Below are 12,504 nucleotides of genomic sequence, written 5' to 3' on the forward strand. Positions count from 1 at the left end.
AAATCCAAAACAGTTAGCCAATGACTCCCAGCTAGACCTTAACGACTATCTTCTGTTTCAGATTGTATCAAGAACAATACAAAATACTCTGACACTCAATCCAAAATAGTCATATTGGTAAAATGGCGAATGCGGGTGCTAAGTCGCTTCAGTCATGTCTGACTCTTTGTGACCCTATGGGATGGTAGCCTGCCAGGCTCCTCTGTTCATGGGATTCTCCAGGCAAGAATACTAGAGTTGAGTACCATTCCCTCCTCCAGGAGATCTTCCCCATCCAGGAATCTAACCCACATCTCTTATGTTGCCTGCATTGTTCTGTGGGTTCTTTACCACTAGTGCTGCCTGGGAAGCCCAGGAATATGGTTCTTCTTTGCTAACTAATAAATTATTCAAACCATATGGCATGGAAGACAATAAAGCCCCCAAAGTGGGATGGGATGCATATGTACAGCTACAAAATTTATGCTGTTATTCTGCTTGTATGGATTCCAAGCTGCAGTGTTTTCTATTTGACTGTATTTTTAAAAATCCAATCAAGAGATTTGAAAAAAAATTAAATTGCATGTAATCTTTGCATAAAAATTTATTAAAATAACTATTGTATGGAATATGCAAATGCCCCCATATGTTGCTATTTAAATTAAGGTATTTTGAAGAAAAAAATAGAGAAAACACACATATACACATTATATATTGAGAAAGAAATTTAATACCTTGTTATCCATTCCATGCTGAAATAGTATCCTTATTTTTTAATATTTTTTGAGGGTAAACATTTTAAGAGAGGAAATTAAATAAAAGGTCGTGATTGTCTTCCCTTTGGTATGATCTCTTTGTGACTTGCTTCGTCTAGGGGTGTAATATGTGAAATATTTAAGATTGGAAGTTTAGAACATTTTTTGTTTGTTTGTTTAATCTGCACTGTTTTAAGTATAGACAAAGGAGTTAAACCATTTCGGCACAGACAAAGAAGTTCAACCAACCAATGTATGAAATTGTACCTAATATACTACATCTTTACTAAAAAAATTTCCCATTTTTGTTCACTTAATATGTCTAGACTCTCATGAGAGGCTGCACTTAATATCTATGAAATACTGTTTCTTATCAATTTTAGCTTCTTTGTCAGAGGAAAAATTACTATTTTCTTATCCTAGGTCTAGATGCTATTTTGATATATCTTTAATGTATTGTCATTTATCTACTCCTGTATGTTTGAAATTAAGAAATGAGAGAAGAAATCCTCTCTAAACATTTCACTCCATCATACTGCTAGTCCTAAGCTAACCTGGTAGTTTCCTTTCTGCCAAAAGTGATCTTTTAAGACTGAATTCCAGTTTTCCAGTTCATTTATGCAGTGCTCTCTCATTATATGTTTGTCTTATTTATTTTTATAAGTTGGTAAAACCTGAAAATGGTACCATAATTGCTTCACATTTCCTCAATCTATTCCTCTAAAATGTACTTTTCCTTGCTTATCCAGTTGTCACTCTGGCAATAAACCTGAAACTCCAACACTGCAAGGATTCTCTTAGGAACTTGTCTCTATTTTTCTATGATGAATGGCTACAATAATACAAGTTCCAAAGTAGATTCTCTACAACCTCTACCTTCCACAATAGCTATGGATTTGTATGCTTAAAGTCTCATACCTAGAACTGTAATCATCTTTTTTTTCAATTTGTAGGGAATGATACTGGGATACTTTGAGCACAACTAGATCTATTTCCATTGTCAGGAGTACTGAGAAGCCAGACAAGAAGCGAGACATTACTAACACGATCACATGTCCAGACACATACGCAAGAGGGAACTTTTATAGGCCCTGTATAATTTCCCATGATAATATTCAACATTTAAATTTCCTTTAGGTGCAAAGAGTTAAACTGATTTTGATCCCTGAGTTTGGACATCTTCTCATCTTTCCCCCCTTGAAATATCTTATTGTTGATTTTTTTTTCTTTCCTTTTTTCTTTTTTTTCCCACTGTGTTGGGAGTCCAAGTGACCATCCTCATGTTTGATGGTCTCTCGTTTTCCTAGAGATCTCTTCAAGAAAATTAGAGATACCAAGGGAACATTTCATGCAAAGATTGGCTCGATAAAGGACCTAACGGAAGCAGAAGATATTAAGAAGAGGTGGCGAGAATACACAGAAGAACTGTACAAAAAAGATCTTCACGACCCGGATAATCACGATGGTGTGATCACTCACCTAGAGCCAGACATTCTGGAATGACAAGTCAAGTGAGTCATAGGAAGCATCACTATGAACAAAGCTAGTGGAAGTGATAGAATTCCAGTTGAGCTATTTATATCCTGAAAGATGATGCTGTGAAAGTGTTGTACTCAGTTTGCCAGCAAATTTGGAAAACTCAGCAGTGGCCATAGGACTGGAAAAGTTCAGTTTTCATTCTAATCCCAAAGAAAGACAATGCCAAAGAATGCTCAAACCACCGCACAATTGCACTCATCTCACACTCTAGTAAAGTAATGTTCAAAATTCTCCAAGCCAGGCTTCAGTAATATGTAAACCATGAACTTCCAGATGTCCAAGCTGGTTTTAGAAAAGGCAGAGGAACCAGAGATCAAATTGCCAACATCCACAGGATCATGGAAAAAGGAAGAGAGTTCCAGAAAAATATCTACTTCTGCTTTATTGACTATGCCAAAGCCTGTGACTGTGTGGATCACAATAAACTGTGGAAAATTCTGAAAAAGATGGGAATACAAGACTACCTGACCTGCCTCTTGAGAAACCTATATGCAGATCAGGAAGCAACAGTTAGAACTGGACATGGAACAACTGACTGGTTCCAAATAGGAAAAGGAGTATGTCAAGGCTGTATATTGTCATCCTGCTTATTTAACTTATATGCAAAGTACATCATGAGAAATGCTGGGCTGGAAGAAGCACAAGCTGGAATCAAGATTGCTGGGAAAGGTATCAATAACCTCAGATATGTGGATGATATCACCATTATGGCAGAAAGTAAAGAGGAACTACAAAGTCTCTTGATGAAAGTGAAAGAGGAGAGTGAAAAAGTTGGCTTAAAGCTCAACATTCAGAAAACAAAGATCAGGCATCTGGTCCCATCACTTCCTGGGGAAATAGATGGGGAAACAAGAGAAACAGTGTCAGACTTTATTTTCTGGGGCTCCAAAATCACTGCAGATAGTGATTGCAGCCATGAAATTCAAAGACACTTACTCCTTGGAAGAAAAGTTATGACCAACCTAGATAGCATATCAAAAGCAGAGACATTACTTTGCCACCAAAGTCTGTCTAGTCAAGGCTATGCATTTTCCAGTAGTCATGTATGGATGTGAGAGTTGGACTATAAAGAAAGCTGAGAACTGAACAACTGATGCTTTTGAACTGTGGTGTTGGAGAATACTCTTGAGAGTCCCTTGGACTGCAAGGAGATCCAACCAGTCCATCCTAAAGGAGATCAGTCCTGGGTGTTCATTGGAAGGACTGATGCTGAAGCTGAAACTCCAATACTCTGGCCACCTCATGCAAAGAGTTGACTTAATGGAAAAGACCCTGATGCTGGGAGGGATTGAGGGCAGGAGGAGAAGGGGATGACAGAGGATGAGATGGCTGGATTGCATCACCAACTTGATGGATGTGAGTTTGAGTATACTCCAGGAGTTGGTGATGGACAGGGAGGCCTGGCGTGCTGCAGTTCATGGGATCACAAACAGTCGGATACGACTGAGCAACTGAACTGAACTGAGGAAGACTCATAGGTCTCAGCCTACAGTTGTACTCTTCACTATGATTTACACCACAAAGAGATGCAAAGCAAAATCAGCAAAGGGACACCATACAGAGACAGAACTCCAGAAGAAAACCAAGTCTCAGTTTCCAAAGGTCTTCTGTTGTAGAGTCAAGCAGATGTGCTTAATTTGCCCAGTGTCAAATTTCCCCAGTGACAAACATGTGAAATATCATCTAACAGGGAAGCTCATTAGAGATTTGGAACCTGAAGTTCTTATGGGGGCTTGTCACACAGGCACCCTCAGCCTAATACATACCAAAATCGAAGTTTCCAGAAGAAAAGCATGTGTTTAACATAAAGCATATTGTTTGCCCAGTCTAGGCACAGTGAGTTGCTGCTCTTACTATTTAGGGATTTTTTTAATTTTACCAATATAGGGAGCTGATTACTGTTCCTGATGCTAGTTGTTAGTCAAGAATTAACTTTAAAGTAAGCCTTTCTAAGTGTAGAAATCTCAACCTACTATGTTGACTCTTTTCTGCACTGACATATACACAATTTTACTAGACCTTTTAAAACAGATGATATATAATTTTTGTTACAGATGAAAGTTATCTAATCTACAGTGAAAAGTGAATATAATTTGTAATGCCATTTTTAAAATAGTCATGTAAATGTTAATCTCAGGTTCTAGGGTGACAACATGGATGATAGTAAATCATATTTTTTTCAGGCATTGATAGAAGCACGTAAACATTGGTGTGGTTTGTCTTCTTTTTCTCTCCTACTGACTTTTTGTTGACCATCAATATTTCTGAAAATCTTCCCTGAAAACACCATCCTTCATTGTTTGCTGTCTCTTCTGATTACTTTTGTGTTATTGAATATGAAAATGATTTTTTTAAATGGTGGCATCTTACTATGAAGACATCAGTTTTGCAATTTCATCTTCAGTTTAAAGTCCATTGTGTGTTTCTTAGGTTTGTGTGTATTATATAGGTACTTTCTTAATTTTTCTCCCTAATATGTAAGTATTTGATTAATTCAGTCATCCTCTATAATTCTGTCATTCTACGTCTATGCTTGGATACTTAAGGGATCTTCAGTTTTTTTCCCTTGCAGAATATGCCATAGACTTATAAAATCCAACAGTTTAGATATTACAATACAACCAGAAATTTCATAAACCATCTGTTAGAACAGTTTAGGAATGGTTAAAGTTCTAATTAACAACTTCTAACAGACCTCCACTCTGAACTACTGGAACACTTATCCCTCACACTTTCAACATTCAAGATGCTAAGTACGGACATCCATTGCCCTTGCATTTTTAGCTTCAAATGCAGTCATACAACTCTATCCCCTTTAACCTCATAAATCCTAAACTAAATTAATTTCTTGCCAAATTCTTTCTAATATTCTTTCTTTCCATAGACCACAATAAAATAAAGCAGGAATTTAATCTTCTTTGTCCCATCATCAAAGGTAAAATATAACATTTAGTTCTCAAAAATGGAACAGAGGAAGTCTTATTAGCCTTTTAGTTTGTTTGTTTTGCAGTAAGCAACCAAGCAAACATCTAACAAACTTTGTCTCAGAAAATAAACTGATGTCATGAGCTACCCACAGGCTTTCTATTTGACTAATCTGATCTTAACTCTAAAGCTCTCCACTTCCTACCTTTGTGAAAATGAACACATTACTTCACCATCCTTACCCTGATATGAGTCCCAGTTTCAACATGTAAAAAATGAGAATAAAATGTATACATTATTAAAAATAAAATTTATACATAATTGTGAGGATTAAATGAAAGTAAATGCAGGTAATTGTTTTACATATGTGGTAGGAAAGGGAAAGGTAATCAAACATTACTCCATAAAATAATTAATAAGAAAACATATTTTAAAGTATTAGTATTTGATATTCAATTTTACAAAATATTGAAATTATTAAAAAATTTTCCCCATGCCATGGTTGACATGTAAGAGATAGCTTGTATCTGACTTTGCTATTTAGTATCTTTGTTGAAAGATTTCAAGATTAAACTGATTGCTACAAATTAAATTTGAAATTCCCAAACTTCTGAGAACATCAAACCTAACTATTTAGTAGAAAAACAATTTATTGCATATCTCACAAAAGAATATGCTTTAAGATTAGAGATTGAAAAGTACATTGTAGGGAAGTCCCACTATTTATTGCTCATTTTGGAGGCAACAAACCATGTGTCATTATAAAAGTGAAAGTGAAGTCACTCAGTTGTGTCCGACTCTTTGCGACCCTATGGACTGTAGCCTACCAGGCTCCTCTGTCCATGGGATTTTCCAGGCAATAGTACTGGAGTGGATTGGCATTTCCTTCTCCAGGGGATCTTCCCAACCCAGGGATTGAACCCAGATCTTCTGTCTCCCACATTGTAGACAGAAACTTTACCATCTGAGCCACCAGGGAAGTACTTTGATAATTAAACCTAGGATTTTTATTTTATTGTATTAATGTATTGAATTCACTGTAGCTCTAATAGTCAGAAGTTGTTGATATTTAAACTAGAGTAGGGGGTGGGTACCATGCAATGTCTACTTTGCCAAAATGCAGTGTTTTGAGAGTTTCATTCAGTTATTTTAGTCTTGCTTAGTTGGCTCCAAACTGATGAATTCATAGCTTGATAATTTGGTTGGAGTTTGCTTTAGATGATATTTCTGAGTTCTACTGATCACATTTGTTCTTTAACCTATTTAGCAGCATGAAATTCAAAATTGACTGTTAGGAAATAATTATGAGTTTTGATTCTACAAGAGATTTTTTATCTTTACTTCATTTTGAATATATACATATATGTTTCTTAACTCATGAGTTCATTCAACTCCATCACCAAAGTCATCCACAGACTAATCAACAGCAAATTATTTATGTCAGCATAAACCCAAAACAGTATTGTATTTTTACCTTTTAATAGAGGTCTAGGAATTATATTCCATCACTTAAACTTTAGAGTAAATGATAAAATTTTTAAATAGTATATGGCAATAAATGGCAATGTTATACTGATTAAGAAAAAAGTTAAAAACTGTTAGTTTTATGAATACAGAACAATGCACTGATATTATTGATGATCCTATAAACCAGCAGTAAAGGAAATGATTATTTAACTTATATATAGAATTACATCATGCAAAAGACTGGGCTGGATGAAGCACACGCTGGCATCAAGATTGCTGGGAAAAATACCAATAACCTCAGATACACAGATGACACCACCCTTATGGCAGAAAGCAAAGAAGAACTAAAGAGCTTCTTATTGAAAGTGAAAGAGAAGAGGGAAAAAGTTGGCTTAAAACTCAACACTCAGAAAGCTAAGATCATGGCATCTAGTTCCATTACTTCTTGGCAACTAGATGCGGAAGCAATGGAAACAGTGGCAGATTTTATTGTGGGGGACTCCAAAACCACTACAGATGGTGAATGCAGCCATGAAATTAAAAGACGCTTGCTCCTTGGTAGAAAAGCTATGACCAACCTAGACAGCATATTAAAAAGCAGAGACATTATTTTGCCAACAAAGGTCCATCTAGTCAAAGCTATAGTTTTTCCAGTAGTCATGTATGGATGTGAGAGTTGGACTACAAAGAAAGCAGAGTGCCAAAGAATTGATGATTTTGAACTGTGGCTGTGGAAGACTCTTGAGAGTCACTTGGACTGCAAGGAGATCCAACCACTCAATCCTAAAGGAAATCAGTCTTTAATATTCATTGGAAGGATTGATGCTGAAGCTGAAACTCCAATATTTTGGCCACCTTGATGTGAAGAACTGACTCATTGGAAAAGCCCCTGATACTGGGCAAGATTGAAAGAAGGAGGAAAAGGGGATGACAGAGGATGAGATGGTTGAATGGCATCACTGATTTGATGGACATGAGTTTGAGCAAGCTCTGGGAGTTGGTGATGGACAGGAAAGCCTGGTATGCTGCACGCAGTCCATAGGGTTGCAGAGTCAGACACGACTGAGTGACTGAAATATATATATATATATATAACATGCCCAGCATAGACCCAGTGAAAGTGAAAGTCACTCAGTCATGTCCAGCTCTTTGCAACCCCATGGTCTGTCTATACAGTCCATGGAATACTCTAGGCCAGAATAATGGAGTACATAGCCTTTCCCTTCTCCAGGAAATCTTTCCAACCCAGTGATCAAACCCATGTGTCCTGCATTGCAGGCAAATTCTTTACCAGCTATGTCACAAGGCAAGCCTAGCATAGACACAGCCAAACCTTAAAGACTAGTAGGTGATAGCCTTTAGTTTTAGAGCAGGATTTCCTCTTTCTGAAAATAAAATGCCTATATAAATGGTATTTGACTAAGGACTTCCCTTCACAAGAGGGAATTACATTTTCCAAAGAATTAGTCAGGTTGATGGGTTGTTGTGTTCAGGTATATCTGACTCTTTGCAACCCCATGAACTGTAACTTACCAAGTTCCTCTGTCCATGGGACTTTGTAGGTAAAAATACTGGAGTTGGCTGCCATTTCCTCTTCCAGGGGATCTTCCTGACCCAGGGATCAAACCTGTGTTTCCTGAGGCTCCTGCATTGGCAGGAGGATTCTTTTCCCACTGAATCACCCTGGGATGGGTTGTTCTACTTTTCTTAAACTGACACAGATTTATATTATAAAAATATTCTTAATATACCTTTAGTGTTAACCGCTTCATAAAGCACATAAATTATTTCTTTGATTGACTAAACTCATGCATTAAACAATTCACACATTAAACCAATGACTGGCCCTATCCTGTTCTGTTGTAAAAGAGACGTGAAGTCTTTGCTTAGAAAATAGTTTTCAGTCTTGGCTGAACATTTCCTTTTCATTTTCAATGTTTGGCTAATTGGTTTCTTTAGCATGTCATCTAATCACTCACTTCTCTCTCCTGCATGTGGTGTTTCTTTCTGCTTTAGTAAATATTCTAGTAACTGCTTCAAAGAGAATCATGTGGCTGATAACTTTCTTGGGCCTTGTGTGACTGAAACCTCATTTTTATTAGTTTCTCATGCATGATTTTATGTAAATCTTTTTCTGAAGCCATATGGGAAAGCACATATTATAAAAATAAAACTCTGTGAATTTTCAGCTAGAACCACTATACATCTTAAGAAAAGGAATGTTTTGGGTATCCTGTAACCTGCCTCATGCTTCCTTCTAATTTATTACACTAACTAGGGTAATCCATTTTCTCTCATGTAAGACCATATGCTAGTTTCTGAAATGTATATACATGTAATAATAAATAAAATATTCTGTTTTGTGCTTGAAACTTCTTGCTCCCTATGCTTCTGTGATTTCATCTTGTGTGTTTAATTACATGTATGAACAAAAGACATTCCCCATGTGACTTTAGTCTTTTCTTTCTATTATTTTGAATCTCATATTCATGAGATATATACATATACATGTGTGTTTCTACATATGAGGTGTGAGCGTGGTTAACCTTAATATTGTAAAAATTACTTTAAATGTTTTCACTTGTTTCCATTCTTACCTGAGAAGGTACTATAATACCGTCCTTTAGCTTTGGTTTGAGGAGGGAAAAAAAATGTTGTCACTGACTTAATAGGAAAGGAAACATACAAAGAAGTTTTAGTTTTGAGTATAATAACTAATATGATGACAATTATCATTGTAGTAATTAGAGTTGTAACAAAAAGGATAGTAGCAGTAATGCTTTTATTGCTTGTTTTGGACAGAAATGCCAATAAATAAATGATATATATTATTTCCAAGTTCACAGATATCCATAAAGTGTGTATTCCTTTTCCAATTTACAGATAATGAAATAGAGATTTAGAATACAATATTACTTAACAGAAGTGTGGAATGTCAGAGCGGAAGTCTAGGCTTCTTCTTTACATACTATTCACACTCTTCAGCATTTATGGAAAACCAAAAAAAAATACCCACCCATCAAGCAACAGAAAGATTTTCCAATTTCCTACCCTCCATATAATGAATGAATTTAATCTCTTTGGTTCCTTCTTAGTTCTGACAGCTTCTCTTTTTCTGTAGAGACAAATCAATTTGCATAATTAATATGCTTTTATTCTGCATTAAGTTGAATTGTCAAAATGCAATTTTATTGTTTCTTTATATTTTCCTTGATTTTTGATATAATAACAGGGGTTTATTGGGGTCTAATAACCGTGATTTCTATCAGGAGCTAGCATTGTTTAAAATTATGACAATATCCCATTTCTTAAAGCGAATTGGATAAACTTTTCATTTCTTCTTCTTGCCTAATAAAATGTATTGAGACAAAGGTTTTAATTAAAACTCTGTCTGCAACAGTTATTGGCTTCTGGAACTTATAAGCCAAATTTATCCTTTAGGAAAACAAGACATAATTGATATATAGACTAACAATTGGAAATTTAAATCAAGTGTAAAACAGCTTTATTCACAGCTTAGACAGTCACTTGAAAGTTAAATTGTATTTCATGTCTTCTTCTTTTTATCCTAAGCACCCTATTTACTTTCAATAGTCCAATGAGACAATGAGAAGACAATGAGAAGCTTCAAGTCTGAAGCACACATGTGCCCCTGTTTAACAAGGAGAGTAGGAAAAAAAGTAAGATTTTCCCCCTTGTCCTCTGTTTTACTGTCTACCAAATGAATGAATAAGAATATCCATGCGGAAAATTTATTTTTTCCTCTTCTCTACCATCAGATCTACCATCTATGATTGATTAGAGATAATTGACAGGATAGAGGAGAACTACAAACATTCCTAGAACATAGCATCCAACTCAGCCCTATCTATATTCACCATGAACTGTAACAAATCTACCACAACCATTTCATTGTACAATAGCAATACTCCACACCCTAGAAGAAACAACTGTAATTTGAAATGGAAAGCAAAACATATGTGCGTGTCAGTATTAGTGTATTAAGCAACAGTAGGTATCTTGAGTCACATCTTATTTATAGAATACGCCTTGCAGATTAAAAAAAATTACAAAAGGAACTGTATAATCTAAAATAAGACACATATAATAATATATAAGTTATAGATTTTGTACTTCTTATAATAAGAATTTTGATGTAAATGGAGAAGTCTTATCTAAATTTATAATTTTCTGCTCCAGTGCACAGGGTCAGATGTGGGAATGACAGTGTGTAAATGGAGGAAAAAAAACTTAGGATACAATAAATAGTGTTAATAAATTATGAATAATAATTTTGATAGTGAATGTAATTGTATTGATGATGAAATGATAATTTAAACTTCTTAGATAATCAGGGACTTTGCCAAGTGTTTTACATGGTTTAATTTCATGATTAATCATCTATAAAAAGCTAATCATCTGTAAAGAGGGAATAATAATAGCACTACAGTTATAGTTGTTTGGGACATAGGACATTCCTATCTGTAAAATATTACAACTTAATTATGATTGTTATTGCTGTTACTTTTATTGTAGTTATGTGCTATATCCTAAGAAAATCAGCTGGTGTTCTAATTTCATTGATGAGGCTGAAAGATCTTCATTTATTTACCTGATGGTTCACAGTGAATAAACTGAAGAATAGAGACATAAATCTTGTCACTCTGATTACCAAAGTTCAAGCTCTTCTACTGTACTACCCTATCTCCTTTGATATAGGAAAGGTATAGACACAAGTTGTTGCATATATCTACAAAGTACTTACATTCATTACTTTGTATATTTTGAGTTAGCTATAGATCACTTTTCTTCCTTATAAAATGATGGGTTGGACAAAGAAGTGATTTGTTTCCCCTTGGTGCATGGAATACTACTTTTCATTTAGTCAAATAACTCTGTCATTGTTGTTCAGAGACCCCATGGACTGCAGCATACCAGACTTCTCTGACATTCACTATCTCCCGGAGTTTGCTCAGATTCATGTCCATTAAGTCAATGATGCTATCTAACCCTCTTGTCCTCTGTCTTCCCCTTTTCCTTTTGCCTTCAATCTTTCCAAGCATCAGGGTCTTTTCCAGTGAGTTGGCTCTTCCATCAGGTGGCCAAAGTACTGAAGCTTCAGCTTCAGCATCAGTCCTTCCATGAATGTTCAGGACTGATTTCCTTTAGGATGGACTGGTTGGATCTCCTTGCAGTCCAAGGGACTCTCAAGAGTCTTATCCAGAACCACAATTCAAAATGATCACTTCTTCAGTGCTCAGCTTTCTTTATGGTCCAACTCTCACATCCATACATGACTACTGGAAAAACCATAGCTTCAATTATATACACCTTTGTTGGCAAAGTGATGTCTCTGCTTTTTAATGCACGTCTAGGAACTAAAAAGTTTTGTGATGAAATTGAAGGAGGAGAGTGAAAAGTTGGCTTAAAGGTCAACATTCAGAAAATGAAGATCATGGCATCTGGTCCTATCACTTCATGGCAAATACATGGGGACACAGTGGAAACAGTGTCAGACTTTATTTTGGGGGGCTCCAAAATCACTGTAGCCATGAAATTAAAAGGTACTTGCTCCTTGGAAGGAAAGTTATGACCAACCTAGAGAGCATATTTAAAAGCAGAGACATTACTTTGCCAAAAAAGGTCCATCTAGTCAAGGCTATGGTTTTTCCAGTAGTCATGTATGGATGTGAGAGTTGGACTATAAAGAAAGCTGAGCACTGAAGAATTGATGCTTTTGAACTGTGTTGTTGGAGAAGACTCTTGAGAGTCCCTTGGACTGCAAGGAGATCCAACGAGTCCATTCTCAAGGAGATCAGTCCTGGGTGTTCATTGGAAG

This window comes from Budorcas taxicolor, chromosome 15 (genome assembly GCF_023091745.1).
Source record: "Budorcas taxicolor isolate Tak-1 chromosome 15, Takin1.1, whole genome shotgun sequence".
In the NCBI taxonomy this organism is placed as follows: Eukaryota; Metazoa; Chordata; class Mammalia; order Artiodactyla; family Bovidae; genus Budorcas; species Budorcas taxicolor.